The sequence below is a fragment of the Cornus florida genome, unplaced genomic scaffold (assembly GCF_030987335.1).
Source record: "Cornus florida cultivar Cherokee Brave unplaced genomic scaffold, ASM3098733v1 CherokeeBrave_3.0.0_Hap2_Chr08, whole genome shotgun sequence".
Classification (NCBI taxonomy): Eukaryota; Viridiplantae; Streptophyta; class Magnoliopsida; order Cornales; family Cornaceae; genus Cornus; species Cornus florida.
In genome coordinates this window covers 40,778,325-40,800,864 of record NW_026775578.1, presented here as the reverse complement: position 1 = coordinate 40,800,864, position 22,540 = coordinate 40,778,325, and the positions used below count along the sequence as shown (strand labels likewise).

At 35.0% G+C, this 22,540-nt stretch overlaps 1 long non-coding RNA gene and 1 pseudogene across 1 annotated transcript; one reads left to right on the top strand and one right to left on the bottom strand.

Annotated features, from left to right (window-relative positions):
• Positions 1 to 7,415: 7,415 nt before the first annotated feature.
• Positions 7,416 to 18,427, bottom strand: LOC132271454 (cell division cycle protein 48 homolog; annotated as a pseudogene).
• A 1,195-nt stretch (positions 18,428 to 19,622) lies between these two features.
• LOC132271455 (uncharacterized) lies at positions 19,623 to 21,105 on the top strand. Its single transcript, XR_009469717.1, has 2 exons — positions 19,623 to 20,107; positions 20,926 to 21,105. It is a non-coding gene; the product is annotated as an uncharacterized LOC132271455 (long non-coding RNA).
• Positions 21,106 to 22,540: the final 1,435 nt, after the last annotated feature.

The window sequence follows — 22,540 nt, the reverse complement described above, 5'->3', positions numbered from 1 at the left end:
TACTATGCATTTTTGTTGGTACTCTTACCGTGTATGGGTATGTTCTTAGGATGACTAATGTTGCTACCAAATTGAGAACCTTATAGATGATTGTGGATAAGAATTTTCTTATTTAATTTATCTCAATTTTTGTCTACTTGGTATGGGTCATTTCGAATTAACACTATTAAGACAAGTGAAAAGTAAAAGAATTGACCATTATGTTAATTTAGGAGGAGACAAAGCTTAAGCAGCAGGTAATCATTATGTTCATCTGATGACTCAAGAAGTTAGAAAGAAATTTGGGAATAAGTCAGAAAAGGCATTAAGTGAACAACACCCAAAATTAAAAGATTTAGGTCAATCTACTAAAAGAAAGTAATGTAATAATGAAAAAGTGTCATTAATGTATTGAACACTTTTAGAAAGATTACATGACATACAAAGAATGATTCGAAAAAGAAAAGTACACTTTTGGCTTTTGTATATTACGAATTACTTGTTGAAATTCTTTTTAATACATGATAGGTTGACTTAAGTACTAATATTTATGTTTCTAATAGATGCAAAAAAAATTTATGGCCTAAACCACAAATTCAAATAAGAATTTCTTATTTATGATAATTGGGAAAAAGTTTTGTTGAAACCATTGTAACACTATGTTTAATGTTAGACAATGGATTTTATTTAAATTATTTTAAAAAATTTATGTTTATTCAATTTCCCATAATTTGATTTTATTTCAAAAACTTTATGTTAATGGTTTTTCATTTAAATTTGGTAATGATATTTATTTAAGAAATTATAATTTGTGAGTTATGGTATTATTGTTGATGGTTTCTGTAAATTCAAATTTGATGGTTTATTTATTAAAATCATTTTGATCTTGTATCATAATGTTAGAATTAAGCGTAACTCAATTAATAGAAAATTTATCTTTGGCATAAAAGACTAGGTCAATATCTAGTGAAAGGTTAGGAAAATTAGTAAAGGATGTGATTCTTCTGAATCTAAACTTTACTGATTTTGATGTGTGTGTAGATTGTATTAAGGGTAGACAAACTAAACACACAAATAAATGAGCTACAATAAGTACGTAGCTTCTTGAAATTATTTGTAAACCTTCTGATATTCCATTTTTTGGAGGAGAAAAGTATTTTATCGCCTTTATAGTTGATTTTTCACGTTATGGATATATCTATTTGTTGTATGAAAAATCTCAAACAGTGGGTACTCTTGAAGTATACATAAATAAGGTTGAAAAACAACTAGATAGAAGTGAAAATCATAAAGTCATATAGAGGTGGTGAATATTATGTAAAGTATGATGAAACAGGTTAATACTCTAACCGTTTGTTAAACTCCTTGAAATGTATGCCATTTGTGTTCAATACACTTTGTTATATATGCCACAGTAGAAGCGTGTAGCTGTAAGGCGTAATCGTACTCTTATGGAATTGGTTAGGAGTATGTTAAGTAATTCCTCGTTACCCAAAATGTTGTGGATATTAAGTAATCTAAAGGGTACAAGTTTTACTATCCGAAACATAGTACGATAATTATTGAAACCGGTACTGTCAGATTCATTAAGAATGGTGAAATCAGTGGGAGTGATAAAAATAAGAATTTGATCATTTCAGAAGTTAGGATACAAATATCTTTATCCATAACTTATAAGGAAATAATTGTTCATTCAGTTGTTAAACCGTATAACAACGAAGAATAATTAAATGATCAACAACTCTATAATGAGATTGTCACCAATGAATAGATTGTAGAAAAATCATAAGGAATAATATTAAAACGATCTCAAAGAGAAAGAAGATCTGTTATTCCGGATGACTGTGTGATATATCTGCAAGAATCTGATTTTGATATATAGTGAGATATATACGGATCCGGTTACATATTCACAAGCCATTAACAGTAATGATTTTACTAAATGGATTAGTGTCATGAATGAAGAGATTATAAAGAAACCTTCTCTCTAGTATTTAAGAATGAATCTTTTAAAATATCATGGCATTAGTAGCTTATTATGATTTAGAGTTACATCAAATGGATGTGAATACAATTTTTATGAATAGGAGTTTATAAGAGGAAGTCCATATGGAACAACTTGAAGACTTCATATTAGAGGGTAAAGAATTCATGGTCCATAAACTTAAGATGTCAATATATGGATTTAAACAAGCTTCCTAACAATGGTATATTAAGTTTAATGATACCATTATTTCTTTTGGTTTTAAGAAAAACACTGTTGATCAGTGTATTTACTAGAAAGTTAGTGGGAGTAAGTTTATATTTCTGATTCTATATATTGATGATATTTTATTTGTTAGTAGTGATCTTAGTTTATTATATGAAACTAAAAGTTATCTCTAAGAACTTTGAAATGAAATATATGGATTAAGCATCCTATGTGATAGGAATAGAAATATTTCATTATAGATCACATTGATTTGTTTTTAGAATTGTCTCATAAAGCATATATTAAAAGAGTTCTAGAAGATTTGGTTGGAGGAACAATATTATGAAAAAGTGCAAAGTAATTTATGATTACTTTGTCTATTATGAAATTTTAATTTGTAACATGCTTTGAGGTTATAATTTATGATTGCAGAATTTATTTCAGGACTTGGAGTTATGGGTACCGTTTTCAGATTGCTGAAAATCTATGCTGCAATTGTTGATCTTCTTGTATGAAAAATGATAGGTATTCTAAAGTTGAAATACTTTATCATTAAAGAAGATATTTAGAAACAACGAATGTCTATTAAAATTATAAGTACACAACTTATGATTGCAATCCATTAATGAATGGACTACCATCCAAGACATTTATGGAACATGTTGAAAGAATGGGTCTTAAATGTAGTCAATGATGATTATTTTTTAATTGTGGATTGCTTAAATAGTGCTTATATATATTTGACATTTTGCGCTGATTAAATGTGTTTATGATATTTCCTATTAATTAATGTACATGTACGTATTGCTTTAATAAATGATAACAGGAATAGTCTTGGAAAAGACATTATTGTTAGATCATTATTGATACTTCTCATTTATAAACTATGTTGAATAGATTACTAGTATTGTGGTACATGGAAGGGACTGTGTCATTTAAGGATATATAACCGCCATGACTCGCATTGGTAATTGATTTACCATGGTATTTATGATGACCAATTTAATGAGTTAATCTGATTTATGGTACACATTAATGACTATTTTACTAAACCACTATAGAAATTATCATATGTGCCAAGTGGGAGAATGTAAGATTATTTATTTAATTATGGCCCACATGATTTGGACATGTGACATATTACTTGGTGGGTAAGTAAATAGATATCAATTAATATTATTTATTTTTGGTCAACTTATAATTATCTTTTTGGTAATTACTTATTAGAGAAGTGTTTCCCTTTCTTATTCCTTACTTTGATGGAAAGTAGAATTATGTTATTATAAGGAAAATCGGTCATCTCTCTGCCTTTATAAAAGTGCATATACTCCATCAATTATGTACAATTAATGATACAACACGTAAAAGTTTTATGTGTACAAAAGGCCAAGAGAGAGAAACTAGTTTCCACCTTTGCCTGTTGATCAGAGTTGCAGATTAGTTCGTGGTTAAAGGATCTATAAGTTGAATTTAATCTCAACAAGGTTTAATATCATGAATCGATGTATTTATATCTAACTATTTATTTATGCATTATAGATATGTGAAAATCATGAAGTTCTAAGATTATGGGATTCATGTTTATTTGTGATGAATGGTTTAATACGAATAATTATAGTTTACATATGAATGCAAGATGTTTTGGGGGCTTGTACTAAAGTGGGAAGGACCACCGTTTGACACGGCAAAATGAGGGCCACAACCCTTTTTTTCTTTTTTCTTTTTTGGCAAACCCTCCTCTCTCCTCCCCATTAAGCCATCACTCTTTATCTCTCTCTCTCTCTCTCTCTCTCTCTCTCTCTCTCTCTCTCTATATATATATATATATATATATATATATATATCTCAATGCTTCAAGCTCATAGTTGAGGCATTTAGAGTAGAGTTGCAAGTTGATTAAGAAGGCAAATTTGCCCTACTCAACGAGAGCTTTCATTTAAAACTTGCAATCATTTGAGGATTTTCGAATTTGAGGTTGGTTAGAGATTTGTTAAATTCTTATAGAAAACTTAGAAAACAAAAATGAAAGGAACTGAAGTCAAACGTCTAATTTTTATTCAATAAATTAAATTCTTATACAAAGTACAAGAAGTGTTGAATTCTAATAATACTAGTGCAATACAATGTGATAAGTGCACAAAACTCATATTTTATAAATCAAAATAAATATTCAATTAGTCTTTTATATTATTTAAATATTTTTATATGCGTGAGTTATATTTTATAGGTACTAATTTCAGAATGAGAAAAAAAGGAAGAAAAAAAAAATAAAAAAAAATAAATAAAGAATAGGCTGCAGAAGGGATGTTATATTTATTTATAGCCAAAAGTGTACACAAAGTGCATTGTAGGAAAATTGGTGTGGCACACAAAATTCTCTGCAAGAGGTCTTAAGTTTTATAACCAAGTGCGAGCACAATTGAAATATATTTTTGGTTCACCTACGCTCATCACATGCCACATCATCATGAAGATGAAAAAGAAAAAAGAAAAAGAGAAGTAACGTGGAATCAGAAGTACAAGTCAACAAGAAGAGTGTTGAGCGTCTAGGGTGTTTGTAATTTTCATAATCATTCAATGTTAAATAGTTTTATCTCTATGTGTTATTTATTTATTTATTTATTTTGTAAATATGCTAGTTTAAACTATTCTTTTAAGAAGGAAGTGATGAAGTTATTACCATGGTTGAAATATAAATAATAATTTTTTATTTTTTGTATAATTTTTTCTCTAAATGGTATTCTTTATAAATTTTAATGACAAAAACTTCACAATGAATGTTAAATGTCAAAATATAGAGGGAGGATTCTTTGTGTTTGTCAAATAATTGTAATTCAGGGAATGTCTATCTCTATTTACTTTCTTTTTTTTAAATAATTGAAGGATTTTTTGTGTTTGACAAATAATGATAATTCGGAAAGTGCTTGTAATAATTTATTTCTCTAATAATAGGTAGTTGTAGAAATTTTACAAAAATATCTCTCCTAAATATCCAAATTATTTGAGGGCCACATTTTCGTTCATCTTTTTTTAAGTTCTAGTTGAACTGATGAAACATTTTATTTATTCGGGGAAAATTTATATAAGAAAAGTAAACTATTTATTCTCTTCTCTATAACTTGATTAAATTTATTTAGTAGTAATTTTATTTGATTCATTACTGACAAAAGGAAAAAAAAAAATTTATTTTAAATTTTCTAAAACGAAATCTCACTTTAAATTTGGTTCGACCCCACTTATCACTATATATTTTTAGTTAAGAGATTGTAAAAAATTTATTTTTATATGGAGTATATAAGCAACGATAAAATATTCAAAGGACCATGAAATTGCTGAAGTAGAAATTCTTGTTATGGTTAGCCCCCTTTTCTCTATTGAGGCTCGTATGGTTGAAAGCAGTTACAATTCCTTATGATTCGTTTGGTTAGGCAGAACTAGCAAGAAAAGAAAAGAATCGGAAAATATTTAAATTTTTTGTGCGTTTGTTTAGGATGAAACAGAAAATTTTCAGAAAACTAGATTTTCGCAAGTAGCTAATTTTCTTTAAAACGATTCCTATATAAAACACGCGAAAAAACACGTGTACGTCTTTAATATATTTTTATGGAAATAATTATTGTACCGAATAGTTGTAGTGAATTGATAGACCTACTCTTTTAATTGGTCAATTATGCAACAATTAAGGAAGTGAAGTCATTCATTTAGTTGTAATTAATATAAATAACCAATTAAAAATTATGCGGCTAGTCTGTAAGTCTTTCGTGTGAGTATAATTACTCTATTTTTTTTTTTTTTAACCAAAGTTTGCATGTAGAAACAAGTTCTCTTAATGATGTGGCACTGTACCATAGTCTCCAATTTTGTGTAGAATCTTGATAACATCTTCTGTTGGCTCCATTTATGTGGTTATCTTGCATTTCTAAATCGATTGAATCTAATTAAATGAATGAAAAATAGAAGGTAACTGCCAAATGCGGCATAAATAATATGGGATAGATAATGAGATTATCATGTATTGTTTTCAAAATATAATGAGATTATCATGTATTTTTTTTTTATTTTCCAAAAAATATATATATATAACGATCCGACGAGTACCAATCGAATTATGATTCTTATATTTGTCAAGTTTTTATTTTTATGTTATTTGAATAGTATATTATTTTGTAACAAAATAATGTATAGTTGTCATGTTAGTTGATTTTATTTTATTTTTTATGCTAACTTGTAATTTTGAGAAACTGAAAAAAAAATAATAATAAAATAAAATAAAATAACCTCCCGATTGTTTCTTCTATATAACCAAAAAAGCTTCTATTTTGAGTTTCCAATGGGCTATTTCATTTTGAATTTTCGAGGGCTTAGATTGGTACAAATTGGACCTAATTGTAGGCTTAACTTGGATGTTCACACTTGGTGGACTTCGCGGATCGGGCCAGACTAATAAGTTGGGCCTTTCAACAGTCCCAACCCATTTCATCTTGCACCATGGGTCGACAAGAATATGATGTTGGGCTGTGGGGTTATTGATGAATCTATTTGGAGGGAACGAGGGTAGTGTCGTCTTCAGCTACCACAAGAGAAACAGGAAAATAACACAACGGGTGCTTTAGCCAATCGTATCTCTTCCTCTTGTGTAGGAGTACAGACGTCAGCCTGTTTGGCTAATATTTTTACTTCGTGTTGGAGTATAGACGTCAGCCTGTTTGGCTCATAGTTTTACTTTGTGCTTTTACTTTCACTAATGTACTGGAACAAAATAAAAGCACAAAACATATTTAGTAACGTTTACTATCCTTTAAATAATACCGAAGCGTTTTCAAAATTGAAGCTAAAATCAAAAATATCAAAATGATGATTTTGTTTATTTCCGCAATGTTCAATTTTTTATTTTTATTTTTATTTTTTTCGTTCTAAATTAACATTTTTAACCAACCATTCAAATTTTCAAACTTAACTACACTTTTTACCATACATGCTTTCATGTTTTTGCTTTCAAAAATCTTGCAACAAATTTACGTTACCAAACAAGCTTCGAAATACTGTTAAACACACACTAAAGCGAAAACATTACTTCCGTTTCGGGTCAAAGCAAAAACACAAAACAACTATGGTTAACAAACGGGCCCTAAGTCCCTACTCCAAGGCCCAACGGAAAGAAACCCTTTCATCATAGGGTGGGCGGTCCATGATTTAGGTCCAAAAACCATTCAAAACAAAGTCCAATCCAAAGAAATCCAAAACAGAAGCCCAAACTAATTTAGTTAACTTACCAAACATTCATAAATCCCGAGCAAATCGGGTTCTATCAACAAACATGGAGAGCGCACAGATGAGTTCGGTACAGGGGTGATCCACCATGGGGGATGGGAAATGGCATGTCAAGCAAATGTGAAGAAGGGGTTTGTTTGGCCGGAGTCAAAGAAGGAAGGAAAATAAATAAATAAAAACATTGAACTCTATACACAACTCCTCAATGCATACCTTGAACTCTAACCTAACCCCGAGCAAATCGGAAAAGACCACTTCCTCTAATCACCGGCATCTCTCTAACCTTATTCCGTGCTGAATTCCTCCCTAGCACGGTGATGGTGCTTCCATTATACTTACCTTCAACAACTGCCTGGTACATATCATTGACAACATCAATTACACTCTGCGCATATTTCATTGATTCATCAAAATGGGCAGCCATGACCTCTGACACCTCTTCTTCTTCTACATCCTCCTCCATAGTCTCTGGATTCTCCCTTCTCCTCCTCTCCCTCTCACTCCCCTGCAAAATGAAAGGTGAAAATTCAACCTTAATATTTTAGTTTCCACACAATAAAGTAAGAATTTCCGAAGAGGGTTGAAACTAAACAAGTCCTTTGAGTTTCACGTAGGTTCAAATGAGGGCATTGTGCCTTTAAAGGAATTGAGTTGCTTATCATTTCTTTAGTGTAAGGACTTCCCAGAATATGACAAAGGACCCATTTTACTGGGATGGCATTATCATTACATGCTATCTCCTTTGTACTAAAAGGCCAAACTCAAACACAGTAAGCATTGTCCAACTTTCATGGAAGTTCAGTTACAACTAAATCTGATTATATATAACACAAATTAGTGACATCAGAAAAAACAAGTCTTGGACTCTGATTAGACCACGCAGGCATAAGGACATATATACACACTTGACCAATACAGTTGTTACATGCCTTTCCAGACATGATACAACACCATTGTTCCAATTATGTGGGGATATGAAGAGGCCTTTATAATATTTTTTGGGTGCTGGGGTGGTAAGGCTGGGAGGACTGGGCCGTGCTGGGGTCACTGGGGTTTTTGTTGGCACACATGAAAAATTAGTACAGAAGCTTACCTTCTGAATTTCCTCTTTTATGGCATATGTGCAGGCACGTTGGCATATTTCCATAATATCAGCACCACTGCAGCCTTGGGTGTTCTTAGCAAGGGATCCCAGATCTACATCTCCAGAAACAGGAGAATTCCTAAGGCAAGCATTGAAAATCAGATAGCGAGATTCTTCATCAGGCAAAGCGATATAAATCAATTGATCAAAACGGCCAGGACGCGTAAGTGCGGGCCCAATAAGATCAAGCCTGTTGGTGGCTCCAATAACAAAAACCATTTTATTGGTAGAAAATCCATCCATCTCCGTTAGCAGTTGATTCAAAACCCTGTCAGAAGCGCCATTATCTACTGAATTGTGCCCCTTCTACAAGGATTAAAAAAAAAAAAAATTAAACAGGGATTACAAAATATCACAACGAACAATTCAGGGTAGAAAAACACTAAAACAGACCTTTATAGCAATTGAATCCAGCTCATCAAAGAATAGCACACAAGGAGCACATTGGCGAGCCTTTTCAAATATTTTTCAAACATTAACCTCACTTTCTCCAAACCACATGGCAGGCAATTCCGGACCCTTAACACTGATAAAGTTGGCCTGACATTCATTGGCAACAGCCTTGGCCAGAAGTGTTTTCCCACATCCTGGTGGGCCATAGAAAAGAACTCCCTTTGAGGCTGACACACCAAACTTCTCAAACTTTTCAGGATGCTCCATGGAATACTGGATGATCTACATGATAAAGAGAGAATATGAGGAGAAAATTGAAAAATATAAGGTTTAGGTGTATACATACGCTGCAATGCAGCAACTGCAACTAACTCTTGAAGCTGCTGCCTAACAGTCTCAAGGCCTCCGATATCTTTCCAACTGACATTGGGCACTTCAACAACCTGGCTCACCAAAACATTAGAAATGAGTTGAAACTATTGGAGTGCTGTGTTTCATTTACCTGCTTTTGTGTCTCATGGTATAGAAAGAAAATTGAAGACATTTATTTGGGGAGATTCAGATTTGGTGAAGAAAGCTCAATTGTTGTGTTGGAAGAAGGTCTCTTTACCTAAAGCTGAGGGTGGGTTTGGTGTGAGAAAGATTGAGGATATTCAGAAATCGTTTTCACGTGCTTTGGTTTGGGACTTGATTAAGAAGAAAGAGTCGCTGTGGGTTGCTTGGTTTACTAATAGGTACATCAGAAACACTAGCTTCCTACTGGAGTTCAATTCTTTCATCCTCTCATTCTGCTATTTGGAGCAGGTTCTATCAGTTAGGGACATCATGCTACAGATTGTGAATTTTAATGTTGGATCAAATTCAACTATTAGCTTGTTAAGAGATGTGGCCTTACTTTGTCGCAGAGGTTTGGTCATGGTGTGGTTAGATGCTTTCCATTCTCAAGACAGGCCATAGTTAATGTTCTTATTCAAGATGGTAGATGCTATCTCAGTTTTTTGGGAGCTGGGATGTACCATGTAAAGTGGTTCATTTCTATTTTGCCTATCCATAATTGTGGAGATAGACTGATGTGGGATGAGGGTTCATTTACTTCTAAAAAAGCTTGGGATAAATGTAGACAACATCTTCCTTTGGTGCCTTGGAGAAAGTTGCGTTGGAATAAGGGGAGGCATCGAATTGTTTTGCTGCTTGTTTGATTATTTTGGATAAGCACCTATCAATATTTTATCTGCAGACGAGGGGGTTGCAGCTGACTTCAGTGTGTTCTAATTGCCTTTCAAAAGTTAAAAATATTCTTAGCTCAAAAGCAAGAGAAAACACAAATGCCTATATATCTATATATATATATATACATACATGATTAGAATCATCTACTCAACTTTGGATTTGCTTGTTTTCTTAATTTAACTATAAATTAAATATGCTAATACTTTAACAAGAGAAATAAAGTATAATATCTATTAAAATAGAGAACATATCTTTCTTCTAATTATCGCCACATCGTATTTGTGATACATATCTCCATTTTTATTCCAGATGTGCAGCATTGCTCAATTTTGATCATATATGTGTACATATTATATATATTATATATATATAATATATAATATATATTTATGTGTGTGTGTGTGCGCGCGGATCAGGGTTTTTAATAAGTTCTCATATTCTAAGGAACTAGGCAAAATGACCATTAAAAGAGAAGTGAGAAAGAACAATCAAATTGGTTTTTTCTCTCTAATTTCTTTTCTTTTCTTTTATCTTTTATTATATATATATAATTATTCTCTTTTGCACTCTGACTTTAAGAACTTCAAGTTGATTATTTATTTATCAAATTATTCACATGCATGTAGATTGTTGAAAAAATTATGGTTCTTATTGAATAAAAAGTTATAACCCTTGAAGCATATGTCAAAGTTTTATGCTAGGGTTTAGATTTTATAATAAATAACTTTTTGGCTATTTTTTTCTTTCTCTATCCTATCATGTATTATCTCAACAAAATTACTTTCAGAATACACGAAGTTGCAATATCATCCATCAAAAAGTTGCTCACTTGCTATGTAATTCAAGAAACCACATCACAAAAATAATCCGTGATGTTTTGCATTTTTCACTAACATGCATGTCAATCTGATCTTTTACTAGCATATCAAACAATGATCCCTACAACAATTGCTAAATAAATGTATAAATGCGTCAATGTATATTTGCTCCAAAATTGATCCATTCTTATCGAAAAGATTTTCACAAGAAGAAACTAGAAATAACATGAGATAATTCAAGCCACTAACCTAGGGTTCAAAGAACTTATTATAAAGAAGTTCAAGTTCCACGAACCTGTCAATTGTTTAATCTAACAAAGTCTCGAGTGAAAATGCCACAAAAATCAGGTAACAACATAGTAATCATCAGACGAACATTAGTCCAAATACCATTGTCGCCTTCAAAGGTGTCTGTGTGTTTGTTGAACAAAGGTTCAAAAATGGTCAGTTCTGACCCCCCGCAAGAGCTGCCAGGTACAAATCGATGACATCATCATCACTTACACTCCTACGCACATATTTCATTAATTCATCAAAATGGGCAGCCTTGACCTCTGACACCTCTTCTTCTTCTATATCCTCCTCCATAGCCTCCGGATTCTGCATTCTCCTCCACTCCCTCTCTCTCTCCTGCAAAATGAAAAGTGAAAATTCAACCTTAATACTATTTTAGTTTCCACAAAATAAAGTAAGAATTTCAGAAGATGGTTTAAAGTAAACAAGTCCTTTGACTTTCACATAGGTTCAAATGAGGGCATTGTGCCTTTAAAAGAATTGAGTTGCTTTTCTTATCATTTCTTTAGTGTAAGGATTTCCCAGAATATGACAAAGGACCCATTTTACTGGGATGGCATTATCATTGCATGCTATCTCCTTTGTACTAAAAGGCCAAACTCAAACACAGTAAGCATTGTCCAACTTTCATGGAAGTTCAGTTACAACTAAATCTGATTATCATTTTACTGGGATGGCATTATCATTGCATGCTATCTCCTTTGTACTAAAAGGCCAAACTCAAACACAGTAAGCATTGTCCAACTTTCATGGAAGTTCAGTTACAACTAAATCTGATTATATATAACACAAATTAGTGACATCAGAACAAACAAGTCTTGGACTCTGAATTGTGCCCCTTCTACAAGGAATGAAAAAAAAAAAAAACACCCCTATCTGAGGCGCCACTATCTACTGAATTGTGCCCCTTCTACAAGGAATGAAAAAAAAAATTATGCAAACAGGGATTACAAAACTTCACAACAACATTTCAAAGTAGAAAACACTAAAACAGACCTTAATAGCAATTGAATCCAGCTCATCAAAGAATAGCACACAAGGAGCACATCAGCGAGCCTTTTCAAATATTTTTCGAACATTAGCCTCACTATCTCCAAAGTTCTCAGACTTTTCAGGATGCTCCATGGGATACTGGATGGCCTACATGATAACGAGAGAGTATGAGGGGGAAAACGAAAAACATAAGGTTTAGGCGTATATATACGCTGCAATGCAGCAACTGCAACTACCTCTTGAAGCTGCTGCCTAACCTTATCAAGGCCTCCGATATCTTCCCAACTGGCATTGGGCACTTCAACCACCTGACTCTCCAAAACATTAGAAATGAGTTGAAACTCTTGTTAAGAAATATAAAAATTTCTGATTGCCTATTGGAGTGCTGTGTTTCATTTACCTGCTGTTGTGTCTCATGGTATAGAAAGAAAATTAAAGATATTTATTCGGATGAAGAAAGCTCGCTTGCTGTGTTGGAAGAAGATCCCTTTACCTTAAGCTGAGAGTGGTTTGGTGTGAGAAAGATCGAGGATATACAGAAAGCATTTTCATGTGCTTTGGTTTGAGACTTGATTAAGAAGAAAGAGTCTCTGTGGGTTGCTTGGTTTACTATAGGTACATCAGAAACACTTCCTACTGGAGTTCAATTCTTTCATCCCCTCGTTCTGCTATTTGGAACAGCTTCTATCAGTTAGGGAAATCATGCTACAGAATGTGAATTTTAGTGTTGGATCAGATTCAATTTTTAGCATGTCAGAGATGTGGCCTTACTTTGTCGCAGAGGTTGGTCATGGTGTGGTTAGATGCTTTCCATTCTCGAGACAGGCCACAGTGAATTTGAAACACTAAAACAGACCTTAATAGCAATTGAATCCAGCTCAAACCATTTTATTAGAGCTGGATTCAATTGCTATTAAGGTCTATTTTAGTGTTTTCTACTTTGAAATGTTGTTGTGAAGTTTTGTAATCCCTGTTAACATTTTTTTTTTCATTCCTTGTAGAAGGGGCACAATTCAGTAGATAGTGGCGCCTCAGATAGGGTTTTGAATCAACTGCTGACGGAGATGGATGGAATTTCCACCAATAAAATGGTTTTTGTTATGGGAGCCACCAACAGGCGTGATCTTATTGAGCCTGCACTTTTGCGTCCTGGCCGTTTTGATCAATTGATTTTTATCTCCTGACATTCATTGGCAACAGCCTTGGCCAGAAGAGTTTTCCCACATCCTGGTGGGCCATGTAAAAGAACTCCCTTTGAGGCTGACACACCAAACTTCTCAAACTTTTCAGCATACTCCATCGGATACTGTATGGTCTACATGATAAAGAGAGCATGAAGGGAAAATTGAAAAATATAAGGTTTAGGTGTATACATACGCTGCAATGCAGCAACAGCAACTACCTCTTGATGCTGCTGCCTAACAGTCACAAGGCCTCCGATATCTTCCCAACTGACATTGGGCACTTCAACAACCTGGCTCACCAAAACATTAGAAATTAGTTGAAACTATTGAAGTGTTATGTTTCATTTACCTGCTGCTGTGTCTCATGGTATAGAAAGAAAATTGAAGACATTTATTTGGGGAGATTCAGATTTGGTGAAGAAAGCTCAATTGTTGTGTTGGAAGAAGGTATATTTACCTAAGGCTGAGGGTGAGTTTGGTGTGAGAAAGATTGAGGATATTCAGAAATCGTTTTCATGTGTTTTGGTTTGGGACTTGATTAAGAAGAAAGAGTCTTTGTGGGTTCCTTGGTTTACCAATAGGTACATCAGAAACACTAGCTTCCTACTGGTGTCCAATTCTTTCATCCTCTCATTCTGCTATTTGGAACAGCTTCTATCAGTTAGGGACATCATGCTACAGAATGTGAATTTTAATGTTGGATCAGATTCGGCCTTACTTTGACGCAGAGGTTTGGTCATGGTGTGGTTAGATGCTTTCCATTCTCGAGACAGGCCACAGTAAATGTTCTTATTCAAGATGGTAGATGTTATCTCAGTTTTATGGGAGCTGGGATGTACCATGTACAGCAGTTCATTTATGTTTTGCCTATTTATAATGGTGGAGATAGACTGCTGTAGGATGAGTGTTCATTTACTTCTAAAAAAGCTTGGGATAAATGAAGACAACATCTTCCTTTGGTGCCTTGGAGAAAGTTGCGTCGGAATAAGGGGAGGCATCGAATTGTTTTGCTGCTTCTTTGATTATTTTGGACAAGCACCTATCACTATTAATCTGCAGAAGAGGGGGCTGCAGCTGACTTCAGTGTGTTCTAATTGCCTTTCATTTGATCATTTATTTGTGGGGTGCCAATTTGCTAAGAAAATATGGGAATGGTTTGATGATGTTCTGAGTCGGTCTCTTCCAGAGGTGAAAACTTTTGATCAACTGCTGAATTGGTTTATTAAGTTTACTATAGCTTCATCTCACATAATGCCAAGTTTAAGAGGATGGTTTTCACCGCTGTTGTGTGGGCTATTTGAGGGGAGAGAAATTTTAGATTCCATCAACACGTTAGCATGTCTGCTGTTGAGGTGACAAGGGTAGTCACTTGGTGTTGGGGCTTTTCTACATGATGTTGTTGCTGCCATGCAGTTTTCTTTCTGTGTTTTTCTTTTTCTTCCATGTATACAGGAAGTGGTACTTATCTGTTTCTTTTTCTTGCTGATGTCTAGAGTGAAGGAATGCCTTCACTTTGATCCTTATGCACTGATTGATTCATCTTTTGATCAATACAATACCTGCTTATGAAAAAATAAAATATAAAAAATTCCCTCACCGTTTCACGCAGAATTGATGGCTTTCTTTTTCCCGTAGCAATTTGTAGTTGGAAGTGCTCATTCGTAACAACTACGGAGTTGAGTAACTCAGCATCTATGACCTCAATTTTCAAGCCAATCACACCCTTCTCTCTGAAGAATTGCAATGCAGGCTCACTGCACAGTCCTGATAAATCAGCAACAACATATCCATGTGTGTCTTTGGCAATTCTCTTAAAATCATCCTGCACAATTAAAAGGCATAAAGTTTGATCCTTGTATACTGATTGATCTATCTTTTGATCAATACAATACCTGCTTATGAAAAAAACAAAATATAAAAAATCCCTCACTGTATCAGGCAGAATTAATGGCTTGCTTTTTCCAGTACCAATTTGCAGTTGGATAGCTCATTCGTAACAGCCATGGAGTTGAGTATCTCAGCATCTAAGTCCTCATTTTTCAAGCCAATCACGCCTATCTTCTCTCTGATCCATTGGAGTCCAGCCTCACTGCACAGAGCTGTTAAATCAGCACCAACATATCCACGTGTCTTTGGCAATTCTTTCTGAATCAACCTGCACAATTAAAAGCATATATAAGTTGTTCAAAAACAATATACACATCTGCTATTAAATATATATATATATATTTGGAAGATGATACAAAATAATGTTTGATATTTTACATTTTCAGCAAGCCGCATGTTCTTCATACAGATTCGAAGAATCTCAAGACGCCCAACCTTATCTGGAACACCAATTTCAATTTCCTTATCAAATCTATCAAATCTTCTCAGGGCAGGGTCAATGTTGTTAGGACGATTAGTAGCACCAATCACAATAACATGACCACGGCTCTTAACACCATCCATAAGGGTTAACAGCTGGGAAACAACCCTCCGTGTAGCTTCGACATGAGTTTTCTCTCTATTGGGAGCAATAGAATCAATCTCATCAATAAAGATAATCGATGGATCCTTCTTATGTGCTTCCTCGAATACTTTCCTGAGATTGCTTTCACTCCCTCAGAAATTTTGAGACATAAGCTCTGGTCCATTTATATAGAAGAAGGAAGCACCAGCTTCGTTAGCAATAGCTATTCCTATTGAAGTCTTTCCGAATCCTGGAGGTCCATGTAAGAGAATCCCTTTAGGTGGCTTCACAGCAACTGACTGAAATAGATGTGGATACTTCAGTGGCCACTCTACTATTTCCCGAATCTCTGCCATCTGTTTACTGACACCACCAACATCATCATAACCATCCTGCTTGTCTAATTGATCCTCACTGCCCCGGGGGAACTATTCCTCCCCTTACAAGAATGATGTCACCCCTCTTCCTCCCAGTAAAGCAGGTTCAATACTCAAATGCGCCACCATCAACAACAATAATAATACTAACATGATAAAATTTTCTGAAGGCTCATTAAATTAGACATAGATACTAACAAGAAGAGAATTTAACCATTAACTATATATGCAACAAACAAACTGATAGTTGAAAGGAAAGAACTCATGGACCATCATCTAATGTGCTAACACTGGACTGGAATTACTTTCTATTTTAAATGTGAACTTTGGGATGACTTGAGAGTTCATGCTAGTACAAGTCCACATCATTTTGACCAACTGTTTTTAAGTAAATGATAAGTAGAAAAGCAGTAGGAACTAGAACGAACAGTGCAGTAGCAATAAATGCTAGAATTTTTACTTCCATAATCTCATCATTTTTGCTATTGCACTGTTCATATCCGGAACACCAATTTCAATTTCCTTATCAAATCTACCAAACCTTCTCAGGGCAGGGTCAATGCTGTTAGGACGATTAGTAGCACCATTCACAAAAACTTGAGCACGACGCTTAACACCATCCATAGGGTTAGTAGCTGGGAAACAACCCTCTCAATAGGTTCCCCACGAGTTTTCTCTCGATTGGGAGCAATAGAATCAATCTCATCAATAAAGATAATCGATGGAGCATTCTTCTGTGCTTCCTCGAATACTTTCCTGACATTGCTTTCACTCCCTCCGAAATATTGAGACATAAGCTCTGGTCCATTTATACAGAAGAAGGAAGCACCAGTTTTGTTAGCAATAGCTCTTGCTATTGAAGTCTTTCCGCATCCTGGAGGTCCATATAATAGAATCCCTTTAGGTGGCTTTACACCAACTGACTGAAATAGATGTGGATACTTCAGTGGCCACTCTACTATTTCCCGAATCTCTGCCCTCTGTTTACTGGCACCACCAACATCATCATAACCATCCTGCTTGACTATTTGATCCTCACTGCCCGGGAGAACTACACAGAGGCAGTACTCTGGTGGCTCACACTCAAGTACTCTGAATTTCATACCCCCCATTCCTACCTTTCAAGGAGGTCACCCCTCTTCTTCACTGTAAAGCAGGTTCAACACACAATTGCACCACCACCACCACCAATAACAATAATTTCATTAGATAAATAAGACAAATATGGTAACAACAAGAGAATTTAACCATTAAAAATGCAACAAACAAACTGTTAGTTGAAGGAAAGAACTCATGAGACTGGAATTAATTACTTTCTATTTTTGGCATGACTTGAGAGTTCATACTACCGCAAGTGCAGATCACTTTGACCAACCGTTTTTATGTAAATCATTAGTAGAAAAGCATTAGGAACTATAATGAACAGTGCAATACCTATAAATGCTAGAATTTCTACTTCCATAATCTCAGCATTTTTTTTTTTTTCTTGGCAATAACTCGGGATTTAATCCCATAGAGATGATAAATCATTCCCCCTGTAAATTCAATGGTTGAATTACCTCTCGATCATATTGAATCGGGTCAATATATTGAATAACAATATCTGAGCTATCAAATCAATTCATAACCAGTTGTTGGGTAACATTGTAATCTAGTCAAATCGCAAGTTACAATTTGAGACTTATTTCGCTTATCAACAATTTTGAGAAGAAAATACCAAATAGTATTGCTACGGTTATTTTGCTCAGAAAATAAATAAAAAAAAAAAAAGGAAGAAGAAGAAGAAGAAAATACCTGTTTCAGAAACAGAGGGCTATCGAGGAGCGCTTGGTTTGATACGAGATCGAAGGTCTGAAGAAACAAAAGGTGCAGAACGAACCAGATGATCTGATGATGAGAAGTGCAGAAAGAACCAGAAACAGAGGGCCATCCAGGAGCGCTTGGTTTAATTACGTATCGAAGGTCTAAAGAAACAAAAGGTGCAGAAGCCATGGAAGAAGAAAGGAAAGAGCCGGAGAAGGAAAGAACGGTTTGGAAAATTGGAAGTTTCTTGAAGCTCAACGTAGGGACATGGTGAACCCCAGGTTTAAAGGCATTTTCGAAGGGGAGAGAGAGAAAACTCTGATTGATTGACCTCTTGCATATGGACAGGGTGAGTTCAATAAATTCTTGCCACGTGTTACTCAGAGGAAGTTATTACCTCTGTTCTAAATAAAAGTCCATATTTAGATATTGGAATTTTTAAAGTGACATACAATTTATGTATTTTCTCTTTTAAAATTATCAAATTATTTTTTTTAATTTAAATATATATAGTTATAAAGTTTGAAATTTTTTAAAAAGATAAAAGATAATGATGGAAATATAATAAAAAGATGTTTTAACTTTTGAAAAACTACAACTAATTTGAAATATGTAAAAAGAAAAAAATAAACTACTAATTAGGGATGGAGGGAGTATATAAAAAATAAAAAATTCTTTAGCTTCAATTGGCCATTTTCGTTTCACAAAATATTAGTGAAATTTTTTTTTTTTTTTATTAATTACAATGACACTTCCTGAGGTTTGTGGTATTGACAGGTATATATAAGTTAGTCATTTTTTGAACACTCACACCCCTAGTCCGAAATTTAATCCAAACAAGCCCTTAAAAGTTGTGAAAAGACGAGATTACCCTTCGGTAAAATATCAGTTATTAATCTAAAATATCAATATATATATATATATGAGACAAAACTACCCTTTTTAAATCATAGGCTTTTCTCTCTACCCTCTGCTTTGAAAAAACCCAAACTTGATTACCTGTGCCGCGCCGCCGCCGCTACAGTTCTGACCTCTGCGCCGTGTCGCGCCACCACCGCTGGAGTTCTGAGCTCTGCGTTGAGGACTGACGAGGATGCCATCGACCCGTTACAGGAATCGTGAACCAGAAAATCGTTGCCGGAATCGCGACTGATTCCTCATTGCTGGCTCGAATTTTGATTTGCCCGGCAACGGCCTCTGGCCAACAAAAACTCCAGATACTCTCCGACAATGGCCTCTGCCCGAACCCTCACCGTCATCTATTTTTAGCAAGATGGAAACTTAGTGGGATGAAATGACAGCCGAGAATAGCGGTTGTGATGGATCCTGAAGGGACAGTGTAATACCCCTAGTTTTCAAAATGACATAATTGAAAATTTTATTTTATTTTTCATTGATTTAGTTATGTGACTTAGTTGTTTTGTTTGTTTTTAAGTGATTAATTGTGTTTGCTTATGTGATAATTCTAATTTTCAGCATTTTAGAATTTTCTGAAAATTCGTTAATGCAAGGGCATTTTTGTCTTTTCACTTTACCATCCGGGTTTGTGGTTGGGTCCAGTTACATTTCCTACATTTTAATTTATGTGGTGATGTAGCATTTGTATGGTGCAATTGTGTATTTGTGGTGTAATTTGAGACAAAAAAAAAAAAAAAAATAAAGAGAAAAGGAAAATAATTTCAAGTGAGGCCCACCACTAACTTATTTGGCCAAAAAATCTTCTTTTCTTTCTCATTTTCTTTCTCTTTCCCGTATGCTCTCTCTCCCTCTCGGTTCCTTCTCTTTTTCTTTCATTTTGGAGACAAAAACTTTGAGGTTTGATTACTCAATCATCTTTCATCGGATTTAGGAACCGTTTGAGGCGAAACGAAGCTTGTAGCGAGCTCTACGCATCCATACTATCAATTTCCAGATTTGAGTCTTCCTTAGAGCTCGAATTTGGAGGACCTATTATAGGGATTTCGGCTTGGATTGTGAGGTAGGGACATCTTAAGCCATGGAATCTTACTCTATAATGAATCATGCTCCTCTATGTATGTTATAGCATGTTTAATTGTTATTGATTTTGATTAAAATGATTTAATTGACAACATGCTAGTTATGTAAATGTGTATAACATGGTTGAATGAAAAGTATGTCTATGTGATGGTTGTTTACATTTTTTTTTGAGGTTACTAACATGCTATAATGATGCCATGAGAATATGCTTATTTATTATTGTGCTAAGTTCCCATTTGTCATTATATTGAGATCATGACATGAGCCTACATCTCATTGGGTTGCATGAAAAAGGGAAGTGGTTGTCTTGAAATGAAAATGGGGATTTGGGAATGAATGTTTTGGAAAAAAATTGGTTTTGACAAACCCGGTCGCTGTGGGGTTACCAACGGGCTGGAGGTTAATGTAGCCTAGGGAGGACTAGGGAGAGTACCCTAACGTGGTTGAGCTATTCAGGCCCCTCGACGGCGCCACGGGGTCACCAAGGGCCTAGGGACGGTAGTCAATCCTCCTCTCGTCGCGGCGGGGTTACCAAAGGGGGTTACATTAACTTTGAACGTGATGGTTTTGAGAATGAAAACGGGGAGTGACTTTAGCATGCATTGCATCTCACTCCATTTGCATTTGTGTGTGATTGAATTTGACTTGTACTTGTAATTATTTTTCCCCTTCAATGCATGTCCCCAATCTCTCATTGGCCTATGCTTTATTTGGATTCACTAGGACACAAGAATTGTGTCTTAAGTGTCACCTGCTGAGCTATATGCTCACCCCTATATCTATATATATTTTTTTCAGGTCTTGGAAAGGAACTGGTGGATGACAACCCACCTCAAGCTTGAACGGCGTTAGAAGTCCACTTTTGTATCTTTGTATATTCCCCATTATTTTGTAAAACACTAGAAGTGCAAAGATGTATAATTATTTTGTGGAACTTTGTCATGTAATATAACTAAAGTATTGATGATGTTTTGGATAGGGATTTGATTGTATGCAACTTGTTGATGAATAGATGGATAATCCTAGTTTGAAGCATTGTCTAGATTAGTTGGTTGTATCATTATCTTTTGTTGCCGTGAATTCGGAATTTGAGCCATGACAAGTTAAAAATGCAATTAAACAGGTTGTGATAGGCCTATTTTTAGGGGAGGTCATGCTGAATTTTTTATTTTTTTTTTGTTTAAAAAGTATTAGTTTTGAGTCGTTACAAATTTGGTATCAGAGCAAAGATTCGAAAACCTTTAAGACGACGGGTAGAGGCCTACTTAGGGTCACATGGAATGTTGTTTGTGTTGCTTACTTGACTACTTACTACGTGATATTTTACTTAAATGAGCATGCTTAACTGCCTATGTGCTTACTGCTTACTTGTTTATGTTAAAATGTTTCTTGCATAGTCTTGCATGCTAAGTGTTGTACGGTATCAATTCTTGTTGAGTCGTCCACAGTCTTAGTGTCATGTTTTTGAATCATTTTTTCGTTTTATAGCACGATGTCACGGCGTGAGGAACCTAGAGAAGTTGGCCTAGGCCAACAAGGGGTGATGTTGGTAAGAGCTCCAGCTCTAATCCGGAGGAGCTAAATGATGAGAACATGCTTCTTAGGGACTTGATTCCCCCAAGAGCCGTTCCCCCAAGAAGAGAGAATGTTGAAACACCCGTACCCGTAGAAGTGGGTGAAGGTTCTGTGGCACTGGAGTTTAATCGTTTATTGCAAAATGTCGTGAGGGCAACAATTGTTGCTCAGTCGCAGTCGGCACCACAACCTACAGTTCAAGTTGAGGAGACGCCAGCTCAGAAGCGTCTCAAGATCATAAAAGGGTTTTCTCAGTTGATGCCAGTAGTGTTTGAGGGCAGTGCGGATCCAATGGTAGCAGATGACTACTTGGATCAAGTTGAAACCCAACTAACCTCAATGGATGTGACAGAGGATCACTTGAAGATCATCCTAGCAACTTACAAGTTTGCTATGGATGCCAAGGTTTGGTGGAAGTCGATCACCAACCAGTACAAGATTGAAGAGATGAGTTGGGACAGGTTCAAGGAGCTGTTTTATGAGAAGTATTTTCCGCTTTACAAAAGATGGGAGTTACAAAACCAGTTTCATAATCTTATTCAAGGGAACATGTCAGTAGCGGAGTATGAGAACAAGTTCACCTCACTCTCTCGTTTTGCTCCAGAAGTGGTGAGAGATGAAGCTAATAAGACTCGGAAGTTTGTTTCCGGTTTTAATGATCGGATGAAGTCGTTGATCATGGCACAGTTCATTAAGGTTTATTCTGAAGCAGTGGAAAGGGCTTTGATGTTGGAGGCTGATAATAAAGAGAAAGATGCAAGAAGAGAACAATGGAAGCAAAAGAGGGGTGCAGGGCAATCTTCAGAGGGATCTTCTTGGAAGAAGAATAAGGGTGGTT